Raw genomic sequence first — 21,959 nt, forward strand, 5'->3', positions numbered from 1 at the left:
CAACAATGAGAGAATTTCGTGACTCTGTATAATTGTTAATACATGCTTTAAAAATATTTTAAAGTAGAAATAATATCAATGTTCAGGATACTATTTAAGGTACATAATACAATATAAAGAAAAGTAAGAACTGTGGGGCTTGTAAACAATACAGACAGTTGCATGTCAGACATAATCCTATCAAAAAGTGCCAAAATTATATATTAAAATATTATAAGTTATGCGTTAAACGCTTCCTATTACTTGAAACACGTTAAAAATTTATAAACCTAATTTTTCCTAAAACTTCATTGCTTCAAATATTGCATTTTATCACGTTCCTTAAACTTTTGCCGGAGATCTTATGGGTCATACAATCCTAAACCGAGAGGTCTCGATTAAATCAACGACCGATCGATCCCGCGTATCTCCGCCTATTGAATCGCGCACGTATGCGCTGATACACGCGTGGCTGCATTCCGCTTAAGGGCTGCGCGTCTGTCTTAACGCAACGCAAGGGTGAATCCTGGGGTACGCGTGTACTGTACGATATAGGAGTGGGGCTCTTGAGACACCAGACACCCTCTCGCTGTCTGGTCACACGGCAACCCTTTTTAAGTGGCGAGTATTATGTCACTCTTGTGCTTTAATAGACACCTACACCTCCTCCGGCAACCCTAGCCGTACGTGTTCATGCCGCGTGCAAAAATGCTTCCCTTTGCGTGCCGAAAATAAAACGTGTAGGTGGATGTTCCGAAGAGGGCGAGGCGACCGAAAGGATGCGTCGCGCTTCCTCGTTTCTTTTGTGAAAAGACACCCGGCCACCCCTGCGTGCCGTTTTCAGTTACCTTGTATAACATTTTCTACCGTCGATGCACCTGGGTACCTCACATGTAAGTCTGTTGAAAAGATATTCTCTTGTTTTTGAAAGCGCCGTTTGATGTCAAGGGAGAGTAGGACCTTGCTGGCGCCAGACACTATTAAGAACAATCGAAGGCTTCTTTGGTTAGAAAGTCCTTAGTTTATTTCAGAAGGGATTATGAAGAAACTACCGTAATTGATTTAACACTATACGATTTTAGAAATTTAAGAAATGAGATATAAGAAAAATTTCTTTTATAAAACGAGGATATTTAAATACCTGACATGAGTGAATGACGTGTGAGTATATAGAAATGTGGAAGAGGATATTAAAGAATATAAAAGAGAATGTTAACAATAAGGAATACCTGATATTACTCCGAATTCTCGTTTGCAATGGTGAACGCGATAATTTGAGAAGAAAGAGCTCGTGGGAATTGATACGGAACGTCGAATCGTGCAGAAGGTGAAACTGGGAACAGAGATTGCGGGTGGGGGCGAACGGTCCGGTGCACCGGCCCCCAATTACTCGGTTCCACGTAAAATGCGCAATTTTCATCGTACTTTGGGAAGGACAGTTTTTAGGAAAGGGGTGCACCGGAACTGTTGAGCAGGGATTTAATACCGCAATTTGAATGATACGGTGTGGAGGATCTCGATTGTAGGGAAGGGATGGGAGATGGTGGAGAGAGTTGAAGGGAAACAGGGGAGAAAGTGCACTGGAGGTGAGTAAACTGCAGACAGGGTGGAGAGATAGATAATCAAGGCCAGACTGGAGACCGGCCAGACATGTTAACCAATCAATCGCGTACGCAGGCAGGGCCGCTCGTACCACCGATAGTCGTACATGCGGGGCTGATTCTGGTGTGCATGGGGGTTTGTTGGTACGTCGGGACGGAGATCGCAGGCCGGCTGGTGGGCTCTGTGCTCAGGCAATTACCTAGACCCGATCTAGCCACAGTCCCTCGAGCGTAATCACCAACACGTGCTACTATTAGGCGTGCACGTGATCGATGTGTCGGACTCCCCGGAAAACCCGCGCGGCACGCTGGTCTACCGGGATCGGTCAGATTTTATCCTATCGACAAGAGACGCGTGCGTCCTCCTATTGCGATCTGCTGCACCCATCCTGTACATTTTCTTCTACTCCTATCTTTTCACTTGTCCCATCTGTATGCCAAAATCGGAGATTGATGACAAAATCGAAACACGATTTTTCATTCTGTAGAACAAATTAAAACGATTAATTTGGTTTTATATCGCGATCAATTTTAGTTAAAAATTTAGCTGACAGGGTGAAATAATATTTGAAGAAATTTGTTACAATTTTGGAAGGTGTAAACAAATATTTCAATTTTTTCATCTCCCAGTTCGATGAAACAAATAATCGATATGAAAAATGAAATGGATTTTCCAGATATTTCGCAGGAATTGTAACCTTTCCCAACCAAGTGACATGGATATACCACGGTATTCAATTAGCAACGTACGATCACTCGTTGTGTTTGGCGCTTGGTTGGCTGTAACGATTCAACAATTTCCTGGTGGTTGGGTCGTGGATACGATTTGGCGGTACTCCAATTGCGATACGCGTGTATTAAAAACTCGCCTATCGTTTTCGAGTGAAACTCGGCGTAAAGCCTCCGTAGCGAAGTGGCTGATTTATCGCGTCGATTTCAATCTCCTTACATGTTCGCACGCGAACAACGCATAAACTGTAAGTTCCGTACGAAAAATACGTGTGCCAACTCCCTAACGACATGGGACGATACGTTTTAGGTAACATTTATGAAAGCTACAAGTAAGAGAGGGTAGTAATGGTGGTCGGATTTTAAACACTGATTAGTACGCAGCGACGTTTTACAATGGTGTTCCGGTTCGTTAACCTCTTCTTCGTTGGCTCGCCCGTTCGTCCGTTGACAAATGAAATCCCTGCAAGTTTAATACCGTCGCCGAGGTATGCGATTGTTACATTTCACAGGATGCGCTCACTGGCCGTCTCGTACGTCTCCCGTTTCGGTTTTCTTATCCTTCTTGCTCTAAGGTGAAGCTATTACCAGGATCATAGAACAGGATTACGAGGACATGGTCAATGCGCGCGCTCCGAAAATTTATATCAGCACTTCTTGTACGGTCGCCGGATTCCCGAAGCTCGCGTGAAACCTTTAGTTATTTCAATCTGCAAAAACGGACTATAAAATATTAACTGACCCCCGGCTCTGGGGATTGTGGTCGCGCGTCATGTGGCGAGGACTTTGATTAATTTTAAAATGTATTTTAATGGTTTCATAGTGAGTTGCAAAGTATATAAATCGTTGAAATTTATTTTAACGTAATTTATACTAGGAACGTATTATGGTTTCACAACACACTCTGATCGTTTCAGTAAATGCAAGTGTAAACCATATTTCGTTTGATCTTACTATTGTAACGGGATTCGTTTTGGAAGTGATTCTGATAATTTTATAGAGGCGTCCGGGTTTTCTTGTAGTCTGTAGAACTACAAAAACGGCGGATCTTCCGGATTCCAGCCGATCTCTGCTTCTGAGAATGACTCAGATTAACTCCCTGAACTCTCTTCTATCGCGAAAATTCCCCACTCCTTTACGGCGACCGGTGGTTAGTTCAACTGTTCTCTTCTCTCCCTTCTACTAATATTCACAAGCGTCCGGGTGACATTCCTTGTACTCTATTTTCGGATAGGAGACCGCCGGATCTTCCAGCCGTTGTTTCCTCCGAGGAATGACCCAGGATAGTCCTCGTACTCTCCTAGTTGCAACTATGACGTGGGCGACTGACGGTACACTTAGTTTTCTCTGAACAGAGTACAACATGAGAATATCGATATTTTTTAATGCGGTAGCTTCTTTTATACATATATAGTATAGGCGCGTTGCCGTTGCCTCGATTTTATGAAATGGTGTTATTTCGGAATACTTTATATTCATCGTTTTATATTATCATGACGATAACCCTTTTCATATGTACATATAGTGACTTCAGCTGCAACGAGAGAAAACACATGGGCGAAGCTGCGACTGCGAATGCTAGTATTAAAAATTACCAATATTACAGATTAGTATCTTTTTCGGATGAACAAAATTACTGAATTGACTAGAATTGTGATATAAGAAGCCAGAGAATTCACCTAAAATCGAGTAAAACGCTTTCTTTTTTAGCCACTAACTGCTATAAAAACCGAATGTTTGTGTCGGAAAGGGACCGATATCGAAAATAAGGAACCTCTATTGGCTATTTAGGTAGCTCACAGTTGCCGCGTGTTTGCAGGATTTTCGGGATTTCATTACATTCCGTGGGAGAGAGAGAGGTCTCGTTTTATTGGGTCGCCATGGAAACTACTATGCACGTACCTTGTAATACACCGTAACCACAACCACCGGTGTGTTGTCTCATCTTCTTTAGCTTCTTCTAGCGTTCCGTCGAGTAAGTAAGGGGCTTTTGACAACACAACCACGTCGTTCTCGACGGCTACGTTACTGGGACGGGTTGATCAACGGGTTAAGACAGGTGACGATAGCAAAGAAAAAAGGAATGTAACTTTATCGCGCGACGGAGCCAAGACTGAAACATTGCCCGAGTTTTTTTCATTTTTTCTTGCGCTCCATTGTTGTTCCTAAACGAAGTTGGGAAATGTGTGACTTGTTACAGTATCTATGACGATTAAACTTCATTAATGTTGAAACTACCGATAGTTAAAATATACATGTTTATTGAATAAATCAAAACATACAGATATTCTTCAGAATGTACCACGAAGCATGATCAATTTAGATTATTCTGCTGTTAGTGGTCCGATCGGAAGCTTTCTTTAGCTAAAGTAACATGGTTCAGATTGTATAATATTTTTTTTAATGTTTCTTTGGTTTAGATGAAGAAGATATGTTTTTTTATACGTCTTAGGATCTCTGAAAGGATGTAAAAAGGCGTAGGTTCACCAAAAAGAAACTGAAGATTAGCTTGATCTCTGAGAACAAAGATGGAAAAGGTCTACAATCGTCTTAAGGGTTTCCTTGATCCATGTTATTTTAGCTAAAAAAATTTCCGATCGTATTTTTAACAATAGAATAATATAAGTTGATCACGCTTCGTAGTCCACACCACACAATAAGAGCTTTACATTGAAATCTGTAATACAAAAATCTATAAGGTATATTATATCTATGTTTAGTTCGAAATAATGGAACATTGGGAAAGAAATAGTAAAGACTCAATTTATAAAACTTGTTGCCTTCCTATCATAAAAATGAATGGAAGATGATTATAGATTATTTGTGTTTCTTAATCCATGCATTCGTCTACTGTTTATTATTAACAAACGTACAAAGTAGAAATTAAAAAATTATTTCGACTCTGACAATCAATTATTTTTCAACGATGTTGAAACCGCGAGATACGTTATGTAATAATACGTTGGACGTAAATATGACGGGTAAAGCACAATGAGGCTAACGACGCGAGATTAACTCGATATCGTGTCTGACTCGCTCGGTCTAATACTACTGTCGTTAACCTATATTCCTGTGGCCTTCACTGGGGAAGTTGCCACTTTCATACCCGGTAACGACGATTTGCATAAATCCCCCGTGTTGCACCACATATTAACGTTCGCTGGCTTCCATGGCGTTGATTATCCTATGTAACTTTATTTGATGCTTAACACGGTCTTCTTTCTCCTGTTATTTTTTTTTAGATTTAAGCTCGTATCCGCGTATTAAGACGCGCGTATTTACATTGGCTAAAGCGCAATAAAGTTTGTTGTTGTTAGTAACGAATAGAAGGCACAACTATAACATCATGCTTTGTTTTACGCTTTATAATTTACATTGAATAGCGTAGATATAATTTAATGAAATGTATTATTGATTAGTTCGACGATTGAATTATGTAGCTATCATTATAGATTTCATTTATATATTATACTAGAATTAACAAAATACATGAGGAACATAAAATCTATGGAGGAAGTGAAAGTCTATTACAACGCGAATTTTCTCCCGTAAATTGGACGTGAAATTCTGCTTCTCCGCGCAATTGCTTGATGAATGCGTCCCACCGAGGCGGCTTGAAAACGTCGAACCTATTTCCCGAGGACCATCACTAGAATCCCTAACCTACTATCAACGACAATGCGTTCTCTTTCCCTTTTTAGACGAACGGTGAAGTATGATGAAGAGGCAAATTTAATATGCAAATAGCGAGGTATTACACCTCTTTCATTCTATCCCGACCCCGACAGCGAAAGATCGCTCCGTTTTTTAGTAAAACTGAACGAAGCGAGCCATGGATAAAAGCAGACCAAGTTGAAATGAAGCGAATGGAGGATGAAACGTCGGAGCGAAAGGGAGATGTTTGGATAAATGAGATAAAACGAAAACACGAAAACAGTAAGATTGTAAGATGGATTACCGCACCGCGCCGCGCTATCATAAAAATAAGGGGGCACAACAAGGCCAGGTCGGAGATTACTGTACATGTACAGTAGGATTTTAGACGCACCTCGTATTTGAGAATTACAACCAGTAGGCAGGGTTTGCCTACCGTCGGGAACAATTTTTAATCACTTATAACAACTAAAAAAAGGGAGCCTCTGACACAATTTTGTTATTCTTGATTTTTGTCTTACTTTAACATCACCGTTTAAAGTCTTTCCTACCAGTAGCCGAATGCTTCATCACTTTGATGAATTACTTCATATACTCTGAGATGTATTACCCTCTTCCAGCAGGCTCGACAAACGCTAAACGAAATAATTTCGCTCTTTTCGAACGTCCAGCCGTTGAATCAAGGATCGTGGCGAAAGGGAAGAAAAAAAGAGAGAGAGAGAGAGATAGGAACGTTTAAAGTTTAAAAGATCGACGGAGCCTGAATTGCTGAACAGTGATGGCCGTAGAAAGGGGATCGACAGATTCTCGCTTAACGACCGCTGCATTATTTAAATTTTTTAACTTAATTACGGGCGTTAATGCATCGGAGATCTTTCGTCCGGAACGTGTCGAGAATCATTAAAGATCGTTTGTCGGCACATGGTGGCAGACGCGCCTGATGACGCGAGGGACGGCAGTCGAATCGTTCCATCATTATCCATCTTGTTTCCTTCATCTTTTTCTCTACCCCATGCGCTTTTTTTTCGTTTCTTTATTTTGGTATGATTCACACGCACGTGGATTTTGCTCTTGACGCAACCAAAGACGACAGTTGGAGGATCGCATTTTCTTGATTCCCGGCCGCACAAAGATAGATACACAATTTTCATATCGACGCTATAGATAGACAATTTTCATATCGACGCTTTAATCCTTCCTTCCGCATCCTTCAAGTCTAACTATCTTTTTCCTAATTACGTTTCCCTTTTTCTGTGTATAATTATTTCAAGAAGCGTCGATATTGTGGCCATCAAGGAGAATTATTTTCGCATCCTATTTAATTAAAATTATCTCTAGACATTCATATATTTCATTCTTAAATGATCAAGTAGTCATATAACAGACGTTCATGCACTCGTCTTTCTTCCTGCTTTCTAATTTCCTGATGCAATTATTGCACTTAAACATAGGATCATTTCAATTTCCCGTTTCAAGGACTTTGATTACTCGAAACTGAAGTTATTCAAGGTTGTTTCACGTCCTGTTTCCGTACAGTCTCTCCAGCTAAACGGAGAGTTTCGATAATCCTGGAACAAAAGGAACCCTGGGAATGCTGCGCGCACGGTTCGAGAAAACAGAGAGGTGGTAACCAAAAGAAACGAGACCGACTGCGGGAAACCGGAAGTTGGGTTCCTCTCTCCATTGGACCCTTTTCGTCCTTTTGTCGTAAAACTCGAGGCTACGTCGTGGCAGGGTTCTGAACTGAACGAGAGGCTCGATCGACGTTTTTGACGTCCCCATACAAGGAGTTGGCCAGCACTTACTAGATGAGCTTAAAGCATGGCGAAACGATAAAACCAAATGGCAGCGCCAAGAGAAATTCCGGGAATCGCCACTAGGTAAGACGAGGGTGGGATCCAACAGGACAGACCCAGGTTCGAGTTATTGGTTTTATTACCTACTCTCGAGTTCAGCGAATTTCGTCGTCCTCATTCGATAGAACGTGTGTTACATCCTCGCGTATAAAATCTTACAGTCTGACTTCTGAGCACAAGACGAGGACTATACACAGTCATTTTACAAAATTTGCTTTAGACAAAGACGAATCTTGTTCATTAGAGCATAATCATTGGTCAAATCTATCGTTTGTTATTGATCATGTAGGAAATTACAACTGGGACGACCATTTGTTAATTTCTGTGTTAAGTGTTTCGAATAACGTAGATAAAGGACAAAGATATTCCAATCATGTGCATCTATAACAGAGATCACTAATCGCTGTAAATGAAACACGAAATACTGCTACAGAAATCCGAGGATTCTAACAAGATCAAGCTTCGGTTGTAACCTTTCTAATGAAATACCGTTCATTTCTTGACGACCACGAAGGGTCGTGGTCAACCATTTCGAGCTCAGGGGGATACGAGCAGAAGTCGAGCGTACCCTCCTTCTTCCATCCACTCGTAATTCGATCAGAGGGATCCGGTGTCTGATGAAGTTCGCCTGTTCGATTCGGAAAAACGGAAAGAGAAAGAGAGATGGACGTAAAGGGAGAAGGACGTTCGGTGATAGAGAATGCGGCAAGACTCTTCTGCAGAGCTGCGGTTCTGCCAGAAGATTTAACCTGACGGGCTACGAAATTTATCCCCTTCTCGCAGGAGAAGACCAAGGCCGCGTTACACCGGAGAGATTGAGAGCTAAACCCTAACTGATACTTGAAAAAACGCTTTCTTACGTAATTTGTGTGGGAGCTAGCAACTGTGTCTTTTCCTTCGCCAACTCACCTCTTTTCCCTTCTTTTCCAGTCTCGCTGCTGCGCCACCTGTTCCCGTCTCTTCCCCCCGTTTTCTCTCGTCTTATTCTAGCCGTCTATCTTTGCAACTCGCATCCACTCGACCCTCTTCTTCCGTCTCCGCTCCTCGATCTCGACCACGCTGCTGGGTTACGTGCTTCACCCAGTGATTCCCTCTTCTTCTCTCCCTCTCCTGCCTCCCTACGAGGTATAACTTACAGATGCCATTAAATGCCAGCGGCAGGTTTAAACCTCCCAAACAGTGGGGCTCTCCTTTGTACCAGGGCGTAAAGATTTCGAGGTCTCGCTCGAGCACTCGTGCTATCCTTTTCCCTCGCAACTTCGGCTAACCCTTTGTACCTCTCATCGCGGTGTGCGGCGAAATTTTGACAATCCCCCGGATTATGTAACGCGCATAAACCGCGGGGAGGGGGGTACAGGGTGCCTGTTCTTCGAAGAGCTCTAGGTCTTCCTCCGCAGGCGAATGTTACCAAATCACTTAAATGCACTGCGGATCTGCGTGAGACGTCTGACGCAGGTACCCGATTGTTCCACGTTAATGAAGCTCCTTAACGGCGAATTAATTAATTCCACCCGCGGGTATGCATGTTCGCTTACGCTTCGAAACATAACGAGGATGGGGGTTTAATGTTTACATCAGCTTGCGATTAGTCGGTTTTATTTCGCTTCACCTATCGCTTCCTGCCTTTCGTTAATTATTATTGATTAATTTATTCCGTCTTATTACAAAGTCAATTATTACACTACGTTTTTCGAAGAATTCTATATACATTTATCTGAACAGGTGTAAGATGAGCGAAAGGTGACCCTAATTGTGATGAACTGTATTTATCATCGGTCTTTTATGACATTTTGCCACTAGGATTTACAACTGTTAAAAGACTGTTTTCTTAAAATTGTTTTCGAAAATTACTGACGCCCGATGGTAACAGGATTTCGATTGCCAACCAAATGCCGAATTACGCTCCCCGGTGCCTTGTACCTCGAATATAACACGCGTACACCCTCCATCGGGAATAACGTTATTGATCGACAAGGACGACACCTCATATCGACAAGAATGACATCTATTTCCGTGCGCTACTTAAGCGTAGGATAAATTAAATTGCATCGACACGACACGCTACGTGGCTATGTAAATCCTTCGTGTCGCAGATGTTTCGCGACGATTGCCCCTTCATAAAAAAGCTTCCCCGGCGATAAAACAGGAGGTCCAATGGAAATTGAAAAATGTATGAACACAGCTTCCGAACAAGAATCGGTAACTTTTCAAAGTTTAGCTAGAGCACCAAATATTCCAATATTTACATTTCCCTTTCCTTTTGAAGAATATTTGTTCTTTAAACTTCGAAAAAAGGGATTTTTTTTTCTTTTGTATTCTATTAAATGTAACCTTGAAAATATCGTTCTCAAAGGATGTGTCGAAATTCATAAAAATAACAGAATCATACATATTTAACAATCACTGTTATTGTAATAATATAACGTAGTGTTTTGATTCTTTTTAAACAATTCCATAAAGAAGTTTTAAAATACAACGTGAAATACACAAATACCCCCTTAAATGTAGATGCACGGATTCGTTCGACAAATACCAGACGTACGAAAATAGTTAGCGTCCCTCGTGTGTCGAGGTTTACACGTTAAATCCTCTCATCGTTTCTACGGATTCGAAAACATCCCTTTCACCGCAACCCGTAAATCCCGACAGGTGAAAAAACAGCGTGTCATGTGAGTAAAAAATATTGATCTTATAACACGTGTTTCGCAGACTTACCCCGCATTCCGGATTGAGGTTCGTCCCTCATCCGGTCCACTCCTAAATCAACACGGTGCTCGTGGCTTTTCCTTTAACAGCGTGTTGACACCAACTTTCTGACCCGTTTACGTCACCATTACAACGCGACGCTCCTCGAGAACATAGCACTGCATGTTTTATGTTTGTATTACATGTATATAGGCAGCTCAACAGATATCGAGCGAAATCAAATCCACGAATATTTCATTTTCCGAGAACGCCGCACCGGAAGATCGTAATCCTAAAATGTGCTGATCGAGCTTTGAATTAGGAAGAGGTTTAACAGATATCCTCTAAATCGATCAGATTATCCGGCAGTTATAAGCCTCGTGCATCGTTTTGGGTGAATATGGAATTTCGTCTTTCATCCTGGAATCAATTTCAAGATATTATCGAGTATCAGTCACAGGTTAATTGAAAAACGCATCCATTAACGAAGAGACCATATCGGTTTCTAAATACCGAACGCAATCATCGATTATACAAACGATTTTTCTTATTTGTTATTTCAAAAAGAAATGATTCCTTCCCTAAAAACATGACTCGACAGATCGATCTGGACATTTCATTAATGGATTAGTTTTCTATGTGTCATTAAAATGTATATTGCTATGTTTTAAAAATGTTATCATTTAACTGATAGAAAAATTTTACTGTAATGTTACAATCATAATCACACATGTAATGTTTACTAAATCCTTGAACGTTTGTGACGCATAATTTCGTAAATGGCGAAAAGGGGATGAGAAACTTGATCGAGAAGCGGGATCGTCGTAGAAACACAGCATGGATGCAACGCACGTAGGTACGTTACAGGTTACACGGCCTTACGTGCGTTTTAGCGTAGCACGATGTACGTTGTCCAACCAGTTAATCAATTTCACGTCCTGTACTCCTATTTTAGGGCACGTACATCAGTCCATTTGAATTGCAGGGACAATTAGAGGCCTGCCGTGTAATGGGATTCCGGATCTGTCCACCGGCTTGTAGATCACGGGTTTGTACTACTTGACGGTGCCATCAAGTGAGAAATAATTACCCCCCTATTTATATAAGGCTACAAGAGATCTAAATCACTTATAAAATCTTAATTTCTTGCGCAGATTTAATTATGTCCTAAGAAAATTTTAATTTTGAAATTTAGCTTTGAATTATTATATGTATATTAGTCTATTCACTGAATCATATCAGTCTCTTCATTGAAAATAAATTAAAGTATAGATGATTATTTATTTACTCAATGGAAGTTTATATTTTATGTATAAAAGTTTGCCTTGTATTTACACATACATTTTGCACTTGGAAATTTATTATAATATAATTTATTTATATGATAGGATATATATATAATTTATTATTGCTGTTGTCTTTACAAAACCGTTAAAGTTAAATTTACTTACTATACAATGTGCTTGACATTCCACTAAACATTGAAGAATTTACATTTAAACGAACGCCGAACCCGAGCTTCCAAATAACTCTCTTTCACTCTTAAACAAATATTTGCTTGTTCAATATTCGACCACTCGGAACTGTATTCCTATGAACTAGATAAAAGCATCCCTTTGTTTACAATTTCGAAATATTTGCAGACTTTCTATAACTCTCATGCGTTATAAAAACGGTATAATCCTACTTCAGAAAAAGAGATTTCTTTTTATAAATAATCAGCATATAAAAGTAGTTCCGTTGTTTTCGTTATTTCTTTAACGATTTCACGGATAGTGCAACATCTGCTCTGCATGTGTTAAGGCATGTATTCGACTGTATCATACCCTTGTATCGTTGCGTATCATTATAACTAGGCAAGCTTCACATCATTATACATCACTGATTCTAAGTCTTTGAGATGCCTGAACATACTATATGATACAGATGGATACGCACCTTATTAAATTTTCTAAGTTTTTAATCATTCCCGCTTAGACATTCGAATCAAACAATTTAACGCCATGATTAAGTAACTCCGGCCGCACGATCCTCTCACGCCTAAGTTCACCATGGCCCTCTGTGATCTTCTGGCCCGTTGAAACCGCTTATGTGCGCCAGGCAACCTACCCGCGCGCGCGCGCGCGCGCACGTGTGTGTGTGTGTGTGGTTTGCGGAGAGGCGTGAGAAAGATAGACCGAGGGGAAAGAGATACACGCGCGCAAGATTAATTTTCGCCCGTGGCCCTAAGCCGGACTGATAGCGCAGCCACTCGAGCCACTTGAGACATACTTATTCACACCCCCATCAAGGGCATCGCGCGTCTTCCTCTTTCGACTGTTAACAACTCTTTTTTTCCACATCCCCACCCACGCCATCGACACGGGAATTTTCACTAAGCCGCCGTTTGAGGAGGCTCGCCCGTCTTTGAATTCGGCTCTTTTCGAAAGCGTGTGTGCATCGATGCACCCTTGCGGTGAAACTTGCAAAAACGAGCGTCGTCGTGAAACTCTTAACTGCGTCGTGGCTGCGACGGTGCGATAAGTATCGAGATAGAATGTCCATCATCGCGTCTGGCGAATAACCTCGCGTCATAATCGTTCAGAAAGAGCGTGTTTCAGCGTAAGATGATTCTTTGTAGTTCTAATACACACGTTGGGAATGAACGCAATTTTTATACGAAAATAACACTTCGGTGATAACTTGCTAGTGAACTTAAAAATGATGAACAGAATACATTTTTTTTATAAAAAAGAAAATAATATATTTAGAATACAGGATTAAGGACTGAAATTCAGATATACTTCATTTTTATCCATTAAATATTATGGCATTTATGTTGCCTCTAATAATTTGCATAATTTTGTACGAGTGCGATGGTTCACAATTTTGCACACTCGCGTCTCTTATGAATGCATGAAAATCCGCATTTCAGTGATGTGGAATGTTAGATTACAGTGTTTGTCGTGCTAATAGTGCACTCTTGGTTTCGTTTAATATTAATTTGGAATCCACGCGAATGACCGCTCTCGTCGTAACTTAATCTTCTTAAGATCAGGACATCGCTGTTAAAGATTCACTATTCACCCTGCCGGCCGGCCTGGCGCTTTCCTTGGTATTGTTTGGAATCTCACCGGCATGGCAGCCCCATCGTTCTATAATTAATAAAAGTTGCGGCGACGGACCGTTGAAAGGAGACATAAAGGAGGATCGTAAAGGAGAGGCGAAGGGACGACGAGGCGGATTCAACGGAAATGAGCGTTAGCGCAGTTCGCAGGTTGAAAGAGATTGAATCCTCCGAGGAGGGCGAATCACTTGTTAGGACAACCGTTTAAAGGACTTCGTCCTCCTGCGTTCGTTCCTTCAAAGGAACCTGAAAAGAAAGGAATTTGCCGCCGTCTCTCATCACATCAAATTACCAATCCCCATCCTTCTTCCTTTTCTATTAATCGCCCCAAAAGAAAATCGCCTCCGGTCGTGTAATTAATTTCCAACGGGTTATCTCGTTACAGCACGAGCGATGTTGTCGTTAATTTATAATGCATCATTTTAGGGATAGTTCAAAATAATGTAATAAAAGTCCGTATAACGCGCAAGAGACGTGTAGCTTTTAGCTTTATTGACAAATGATTGAAATGATTGAAATGATTAGAATAGTGTGATTGACTTTATGAATAATTAGTTATATGAGTTGTACGTACTTAGAACCATTGAATATTGAGAGTAATTTTCAAATTGATTTTCAAATATAAAAAAAGAACAATAATTTTAGCAGAATTGAAATTCCATTGCGTCGACATTGTTATATAAGCTTTTATTCGAAACTCTAACTTTGATGAACGAACGTACGTTTTTGGCTTGAAGGATAATAATCCAGCGACACTAACAACCCTTATGGCAAACGACGCTCGACTGAACTATCAGGTAACAGTACTTAGACTCTCATTACTCGAAGCGTCCCATTATATAGTAGGTTAACGAAGGGCGCCACAGATTATCTGTCTTCCGTTGCGATCTTCGCATTAAGATCTTCTATCCACTTAGGCATAGAATGACGTCGGTTACGTACTCCTATCTATATGTGAATATAACTACGATATAATCTGATCGTAGAAATTGCATTAACCCTGATTACTTCCTGTTCCTTGCTATCTAGTTAACTTGTCTTCGGTGAATGGCAAGCGGATGAGGGAGAACATCAACGCAAGAATAAGCTTCTCGTCACCAGAATCAATACACTGTCAGACCTTTATGCAAAATATATCCTAAACACTACTATATCTAATTTATGATTTCCATGTAAATGAAAATTAACGCATGACAAATTCGGTTTGTCCGTTTTAGTTCTGGTCCTATATTGTTTAAAACCAAGAGAAGATTTTTGGAAAACAGTTTTGTAACTGCAGAGTATTCTTTCGTTGTCAAAGCTAGAAGAATTCTTTCGAGTTCAGCAGATTCAGCTGTGGCCATGATAAAATTAAAAATATTCGGGATGCCTTTGAGACTGCGGAGTGGCTTTGTTATACGCGAAAGCACGTGTTTCATTATGAACTTTTTCCTGATACATTTTATATCGATTATTTTTTAACACACCTTCCTCCGTATCCTCTTTTACGTCGCGACTTGACACTTCTTAATATGTCACTACATACAGTATCGTACGAACTTGTTTCCGTCTCTCATGTCTCTGGGAAAATTTATCTGCGTTCGTTTTGTCAGACGTGATGTATCCTTTGAAGGTCTCAGATAAATGTCTCATCAGTTGACCATATGTAATCAACGAAATAATGTTTTAGGGATCAATCTTTATTAAGGGATTTCGAACAGATGAATCGAAAGAATATAAAGGATTTAAAATATCAGCTGAGATAGGAAACAGTTTTATGTCGTATAGACGTACGCACTCGATAGACTAATAGGATTAGGAATGGCTTTCATACGATTAATTCGATTTTGGCAAAGTAGAAAGTGCACTTAAGGGCTCGTACAAGTTCATATTAGGGATAGTCAAGTTGTTAATACTCCAACCCTCTTGGAGAAACTTGATAAACTAGTGTTCACGGAGCGGAAGCAGCTAGGAAACGTTAAATATTCTAGACAGCGAATACGACAGTACGTAATCTACTTGTTTTATATCTCTTTTACATTTTATATTAAAAAAACACCATAGTTTACATTTTTTCCTTTTTAATATCGAGTTAGTTAACGCGATGTTAACAGACTTTTCTTTTCTTATACAAAGTGCATGCAATGGTGGAACAAGGATGTTGCAGTGACTTGAGATTTCCATCTCGCGCTACAAACATGCAGCCAACTGTGCCCGTTACTCCGCATTAGTTTGCAACCAGATGGTATCGGAGATAACTATTTGATTTTTGGATAACGATGATCCATGACTGTAATTTACATACGGGTGGGCGATGCATAAGGGAGTGGCATTAATAATGTTACGCTCGGTACGAGGGAAAGGTAGATAATGTGGAAGAATAACAGCCTATGTTCAGACCAGGTATGGCCCAAAAATTTCCTGGATCGCACAATTCGCCGGTCGCTTTGTTCGCGCTTGATAAATGGTGTCAATGAAAATATATGCAATTTCGGAATTTGGTGGTTCCAACGCCCCAATTGCAGATCTAAAAGCCTCGCTTGGATTTTGTTGATGGCCTAAAATTAACGGTCTGTTTCGCCGAATGAATAAAATTTCATGTTATTATATACGTACATGTGAATGTGTCAGTTTCTGAACAAAATATGCAGGTGCATTTCCAACTTATGAACAAAATATTCTTCCTTCCTTCGACATATTTCATGCAATATTTACAGTAGGATCATGTTGCAGTTTTTAGTTTCATTCATTCACGTATTTTTTATGTATTCTGAGTATTTTTGTTAAGATCACATTAACAAGGAAGTCATTAGTGACCGTAGAAAAAAATTGCATTAGTTAATATAACAATAATGATAATATGTAATATATTTTGGTCTGTGTTAACCGTTGAAGTACATATTTAGTACAAAATAAACTGCGCAATCGTGGAGATATTTAAAGAAACGTACTAGTCAGTTTTAATATTTACTCGTAGATAAATTGCGTCTTTCTGCACGTAAACAACACCCTACATGAACTTCCATAATGATAAGAATTTTATGATGCTTACTGTAGTGTTGGTTATTACATAAATCTTACAATTAGTAGCGTTCTATAAGTGATGGTATCCAGATCCATAATTTACTTGTTTATAGTGCAAGCTTTCAAAAAGTTTGTTTACGATAGATTTTTTTAGAAAAAAAACTGCGAAAAGAATAATTCTTACAGAAAAAATCTCATTCTAAAATAAATATTAAAATGTTCATACAAATCCGTTTGAAACTGAAAGAACTGCGGTCATATTAAAAACCATATAATGTGATTTAAGGGGACTGTAAACGAACACTGGCTATATTAGGATTAGCTCACAAGGGATGTTAAAATCTAATCGTTGCGTTCCAGACGCATTAAAGATCTCATTTTACGAGAATGGTTATTAAAAAAATGGGAGAGATGCGTGATTATCGAGAAATATAAGGTAACGGGGATATCAACCCTCTTTTAATAGTCTATCGTTCTATTTTACTTAGAATGTGTAATAAGTAATAAATATACAGTGGGTTTCCGAGATTTAGAGACGATGCCCCGGTATCAAGTATTTTTTGGGAGGAACCTGCGCATTATCGCGGCTTCGGTTAGCTCGTAAATCAACGAACAAATTAATATTTATGGTGGTTATTAATGGGGTTATGTTGTTGATGATTATTCGTGGAGCATAACGCGAGGGATAGTGCGACACAATGAGGGAACATAATGCAGCATGCAGTCTCCCAATACTATTACCTACTCTCGTATGGGAAGCCTCACGCATAACTCCTAATGCGATTTGATCATTTTGCTTTTACTGTTTAATAAATCGGATATAGATTCTGCATACTCTAGAATGAGGTTGCGTGATGGATCAGAATTTAGGATTATATAGATTAATGAATTTTATATATGAAAGGCATACATAATGTATTCATTAATAATATAATGAAATTCGAAGGTTTGTTATAATCTCGTGCAGTGAAATATACTGAATAAAAAAATTTACTATAATTAGGAGTATCTAATAAATCAGCAATAGTACCGATCTCCGGCGAGTTCGTCGCCCGCATAAGCCAAATTGGACTCAGTTCCTTGTCCTATCGACTTCATAAGTCCTGATTAGCATCTCCGTGACGTCCAATGTTTTAACACGGAATACCTCACACTGCTTAATTTATTCGCTATATTTGTTCAAACAATAATTACTTTGATTCAACAGTAATTAAATCATAAGAACTGTCATGCTGCTTGGCATTATTCGCATTATTCCGTATAACATATTTTACAAAAACTCTTGTGGAAAACGATTTAATGATCGTTTGTCTTTCGAGGAAATCTTTGGCTACTGGTTTCATGTAGCTGGAAGAAAGCGAGACAAGTGTATCCGGTTCCGGACACACGATCCGGATCGCTTTGAAAGGGATCGATGGCGCGGGGGTATGAAATTGAAATAGCACTTTCAAGTGCACCATGGTGCGTAGCGACAACAGTACCCGACCCGATTCTATTTGCGTTTGCCTTCATCTATCAATCAGGAACAAAGGGTTTCGCGGATCGTTGAATCCACGAGACGTGTGGATAGCGCGGCTCGTCTGTTGGATTGCTCGCAATCCGGAGTCCATTCAAACGAGCTTTCGATACCCAAAGTGATGCCATTGGCGTATTATGTCGCGCAACATTCCTATAAACATAAACGATCAACATCGAGTAACCGGCAAATCAGTGAGCTAACTGCTGTTCGGTTTGATCTCGTCCAACTTGATTATCGTTTGATGACGCGCATGAAACGATCCCAGTCTTCGATGATTTTTCTTCTCCGTTTATTCCTTCCCTTATTTTCAAAATAATTCGACATATCGTATTACCAGGGTAAAGAAATACACGTTCAGTTACGATAATAATTCCCCAACAATTTCCCGTATTCACATCGAGATCAAGTTTCCACGTGGATATATGGAAACAGCTGTGGATGAAATTTTAATCCGCCGTATCATTTATTTAACAGGCTATTTTAATGCAGATTATCGTCACTGTAATGCAGTATTATGGTAGCTGTTGTTATTACATTACGTTAAATAACGTGTTTCATTAATTTAATCCTGGATTATTTCTGTTTTTCAATAGGTAGCACGTAAATGAACTATAGAGTACACGATGTATGCATGAATGCTGATATCAAGTAATGGAGATTATTAAAAATATGTTGAAGTGCAACAAAATTGTGTATACGTATTGCACGGAAACCGTAATACTGTATCATCCCGTTTATCCTGTTGCAATATTAGCTTCATTATTTTACTTAATGACGCGTTTGATCAAACGACGTTGCGGCGACGCTATTTGTACGACTAAATTGGTTGGATGTTACTAAAGGGAAGGAAGCTGAGGCGTTTGGGTGTGAAACCAAGCTTGATGGAATGCACAGTTCGGCAGGGATTACGAATACGCGAGGACAGAAGAACAGAAAACTTGAGAACAATGCAGAACGTGATGTCATCATTTTTCACAGTTTATAATACCAATACTTTAACTAAACTAGCCAATATTCATTCTTGGAATCATAAAAATTGAGCAACATTGCCATCCAATTTTTTCGTGGTTAATAAAGTGCATCTCAAAGCAAAAAAATACGAAATACTATAATACGATCAAATTTTCAACCGTAAGAACCCCAGAATCAAGTCTCCCCTCCATCATCAAGGAGTCCTACAAACATCAAAGAAGAGAGTAAGAAATCCGAATTCAGAAGACGGTTTTTCTGTATCATTTGAGGTAAAACGACTGGTGCTTGTACGTTCGTTCGTTCCCATGGGGTAGAAAGGTTTGGGGTGGAGTGGCAGGTTACGTTACGTAGACAGGAGGCGCGTAGGCGTGCGCGCACGGCTGAGTGCGTGCTATAGAAATCGGTTTAGAGAGGCCGACCGACGGTAACAAGGCCGTGCCCGTGCAAAAGGAAACGGAACGGGATATACGCGGAGAATTTTTCATGCAATCCCATAAATGGAACACGGTGTACAAGCCGCAGAAGCGTTCGCCATGGTGGTCTCTCGCTTCTGCTCGAACAGTTCCACTCTCCGCGTGTGTCAGAGCGAAACTCGTGCACTGGTTGCACATCCCATTGCGCAAATGTGCCGTTTGGATTCCGCCGATGAGAACACCGCAGAGATGTATTTTATAGTCGGGTTGTGCGCAGGCGGAACCGAGCCCATTCCGGAATCGTGAATGAACGTGGCCCGACGTCGCCCTCCAGAAGAAAGACTTTCATCCCGATTGTTTTCCCGTTTAATTGGCCACTGTTCAACCAACGAAGTAATCTGCCTTCTACCCTCTAGACTTCCTTCCTAGATACCGAGGCAGTGTGTTTTTCAAATTAAACTGAGTACTATCGCCTTGTTTAATGTTGTCCCTTGTTGTATTACTTTGGAAGGCACACTTAAGGCCGTGTCTCCCTAATCTTTATGGAATTTCTTCAGCAGATAGGTAGCTACAGAATCTACGATCTAAGAAATTAAATTCTTTGCGTTGGTTGCGAAATGTTCTTGTTAGATAATTATTATGAATATTTCTATCAGAATATTTTTGTACATGTAACTTTAATCAGACCTTTCTATACATTTTTGCGTCTTAAAAGTTTTTATTTAATACGTAAGAACTCGCGGTGTTTATATATGATATATTCATCTCGACGAAATCAGCAAGCGCACATATTGGGGCGGATGAGCGGGTCAGGACATTCTTACACTCGGTATTGAGGCGGAACGAAGGAACAAGGAAGACAGAATCACCCTGGAGAGCAGTACATTCTTCTTCATGTACCGAAGAAAATCGTGGATGGTGTCGTAAAAGGAAATTTACTGAACGACTTATGTTCTCATATAAAAGACTGGCAATAACGGTCTAGCCAGGCAGGAAGACTCAGAGCGTTCGGGACACGCGACGAGTTCCCCGGTAGGTGCGGTGTCCGAACCCTTTAATTAAGCCCACTTGACGTGACGCGTCGCGAACCGGTGAATTTTGCAACCTTCCTAATTAGTATGACCTGTCTCCAGGATACTTTTCTAATTAAAAAACTTTTCGGTCGCGAAACACCAGTCCTGGCAACGTTCTTCGCGAATTAATTATGAATTTGAATTTTAGAAGATTTTCATTGGTGTAACTAAAGCTTCGGATGTTCAAAATTTGTCGTTAGAAAATGAAAATCTCACATTTATACTAATATGTAAAATTTTTACGTTGAACTAGCTTAAAATCTACTTAACTGATTTTGATAAAAGCTGTACCAACATATTGCTTGAAATCTCAGGAAGGCTATAAGGTATACATCATTACGCTTTAATTTGAAAGAGGTGAGTTATAAGACAATGTAACGAAAACTGGAGTAACGCATGTCGCATTATTTCGTATTTGCGCATGGAGGCTTGAGAATTGTCGTGAGGAATGGGGCTACATCTGTAAGGCAGCTACGTAGATGTGTCTTTTTAGAATGTATGAAAATGTCAATCAGTCAATCAGTTCGTACATAGAAAGACATGTATTGACTCGCGATCAACGAATCATTTACTCTTACTAGATGAAAAGCAATTTCTGCAAATATTAATTGATCCATTAAAAATTAAACTATATCATTTTATATTCTTCAGTTCTAAAACTAGTTATCGTTAGCTAACAGCCGTTACAACTGAAGATGTTCCACTCGTGAATGTAAATTGCCAATTAAGAGCGAAAGTTTCGAAACGACACTTATGCGTAAGCGAGGGCTGGGAAAAGGGTTTGGCTTGCGGAAGAAAGCTAGGAATGAGTCAAAGCGACATCTCAAAAGTTTCTCATTCTTGGAACTTTGGTTTGCCTTTCCCGGGGTTTGGGACGCGGAGGGTTGAGGAAGCAGAGTCTCTTCATCTGTCAGATGCAACCAGTTATCGAGTTACTTAAAGTTCACCCCCTTGTAAACGTGTCTTAACGATACGCTGCTCACGATTTCTTTACACCCGAAGGAAAAGATGTTGCCGACCGAATCATGGAAATTATGATAGTCGCTTAACTCATTTACATCATACACTGCTGACAATAAATGTTATAATAAAAGTTTATGTTATAATAAAAACATTTCATACAATACTTACTGTAATACTTAATACTATCTCTGTCCAATAATAATAGTAGCAAAAGAAAATAAATATAGAACGTACCATTTATTATCAAAAAACTAAATTAAATTAACAAATTACAAATATTACTCCTAATTTTTATTTTAAGTAATCAAATAGTTTCTGGATTTTTCAATAATTTCGTTACTGCGTTTTGAACTTTTAGATAGAATCCCTTGGATGCGAAGCTTTGCTTTCCCTATATGTATAGCAA

This window comes from Ceratina calcarata, unplaced genomic scaffold (assembly GCF_001652005.2).
Source record: "Ceratina calcarata isolate Rehan_Ccalc_2016 unplaced genomic scaffold, ASM165200v1 scaffold135, whole genome shotgun sequence".
Lineage (NCBI taxonomy): Eukaryota > Metazoa > Arthropoda > Insecta > Hymenoptera > Apidae > Ceratina > Ceratina calcarata.